The sequence below is a fragment of the Squalius cephalus genome, assembly GCF_949319135.1.
Source record: "Squalius cephalus genome assembly, chromosome: 11".
Lineage (NCBI taxonomy): Eukaryota > Metazoa > Chordata > Actinopteri > Cypriniformes > Leuciscidae > Squalius > Squalius cephalus.
Window position 1 is genome coordinate 1,141,031 of NC_137132.1, and position 2,540 is coordinate 1,143,570.

A 2,540-nucleotide genomic window follows, 5' to 3' on the forward strand; every position below is an offset into this window, starting at 1 on the left:
TGTGTGTGTGTGTGTGTGTGTGTGTGTGTGTGTGTGTGTGTGTGTCTGGACTAATTTGATGGACTGACTGAATGAATTACGTGACAAAACAGTGTAATGCCTGTCGTACTACAGACAGCTGCGTTTCTTCAATGGAAATATAAGTCAGATAATTTTGTGCACAAAAATTCTGATCGGCATGTGTCTTTCTGTGTACAAAGCAAACACTATAAAAATTAAATGGTCAATAATTCTTTTCCCCCATTATTTTAAGGCAAGACAAGAAGTGAATAAGGTAAAAATATGAATAGATCTCACCATACTTCCTTAGTTGACTAAACACGGTACATCAAGATAATTGTTTTGTATTACACGATTTATGAAATATCATGGTTCAATATGCAAATTAGACATGATCTAATAAAAAAAAGCACTAATTTGCATATATTTCCAGAACAGAAATTTGAACACTGGATAAAGGCAGATTCAAAATGTTAGATGTTTCTCATAAATCAGAAATGCCGTCAAAAAAATCTTCATGTTTTTAGGAATAAAGTGTTATAAAAAGCAGGCAAATGATGTTATGAACAAAAATCCCACAATAAAACCCTTCAGAATATATATATGAATAAAACTAAGTTTTGGGGCAGCTGAAATGGAGGACAAAACTTTTAAAGATATGTATTGAAACTGAAATCTACAGACGCAAATAGATAAACTGCAATAAAAAAGAAACACTTACATGTGTGTGTTGTGTGTTTTCTTTCTCATGTTGGTTTCCTCATATTTTCTTCTTCACCTGCTCAACATTTAAAGGAACATCATCCTAATGCTCTAATGAAACACTGACACTCTGACTGGATAGATATATATGTGTGTTGGATTTCAGAAACGAAACTACCTCACGATACACACATTACAATACAAGTGTCATGAATCAAAACATCACAATATCATTATTAGATCGTGACTGAAACTGAAAGAGTGAATCTCCAGGTTCAGTTTCTCACACCAGCAACTCCAGGGTTATATCTGTTAACTAAAACCATTAAAAAATAAATAAATAAATAATAAAAAAAATCACTATTTGAAAAAGAAAACTTAAAGTGGAATATATATATATATATATATATATATATATATATATATATATATATATATATTTATTTATTTTTTTTTATTTTTATTTTTTTAGGTAGTTGCTAAGGCTACATTTCTCAAATTTGCTGCTTAAAACTAAAATTAAATAAAATTATATCAAATGGCAAAAACGCAAATTTGTACCTTATTATTTTTGAAATAAATTAAAACTAACAACTAAAATGACAAAAACACAACAAAATTAAGTTACAAATTTAAAAGGAAATATAAAATATAATAATAAAATGTAATTAATTAGAAATATTAACAAAAACATAATAGTATTTAATCTAGTTGCCAAGGCAACATTCTTAATTTTTGCAGCCTGAAACAAAATAAAAACTAAAACTTAATAAAACAAAATATATCGACATATTTAAAACAATAATAGTAATAATAAAATGACAAGAAAATAAAATTAAAAAATGTAATTGAATTAATTCAGAATATTAACATTAACTTTTGCCAAGGCAGCCTAAAACTAAATAAAAACTAAAACTTATAAAAAAAAAAATATATATATATATATATATATATAAAAAAAATTACTAAAACTTTATAAAGTTTTCAAGTTCAAGTTTTCAAGTTCAAGTTCAAATTCAAGTTAAAACAGAAAATATAAAAATAAAATCTGATATTATATTAGCAAAAACTACAATAGTACCTGGCTCTTCATGAGCTAAATATGAATGCACAAATAAATGCATAGAGCAAGAGAAAGAATCGTGTTCCGTCAATATGCCTGTATATGATGATGATGTGGAAGTGAAGAGCAGTTGCTATGGTGATACGGGACTCTAATGAGGAGCTCGTTTCATCGGAACACGATAATGATCGAGACGATCCGCAAGAACACAGACAGAATGTCAGAGGTCACAACTTCATCATGACGACCTCTTAATGATGATGTCACACCTAAACATGTGATATTGCACATAAATAGAGGACAAACAGCAAATGAGAAAAAAATAATATATATATATATATAAAATATGGTATTTCACAAGAAACCGAAGGCTATTTTTAGGACCAGTAAGAGTTTTGTATTGTGCATCATGTTCAAGACAATTAAATCCCAAATTCTCATTATTTTCTCATGTAATACAGTAATAAAAATAATCCAGTCTGGGGAAAAAAAACAAGAACATTTAAGTGAGCTTAAATTAACTTTTGTATAACAATTAAACACCGCTTTTATGTGATTAAATTATTCAATAATGATTACTTATTTCCCCATTTTTACAAACAAAATAAAATACTTCACAATTTAATCTGTTATTTTTTCAGTATAGTTTGAAATTGTTATTTTAGTATTATTTATATACTATTATATATATATTTTATTTTAAATAGCTTTTATTTTTATATGTATTTATTTTTATTTCAGTTTAAGTTTTAGCAATTTTGTGATGTGCTTTTGT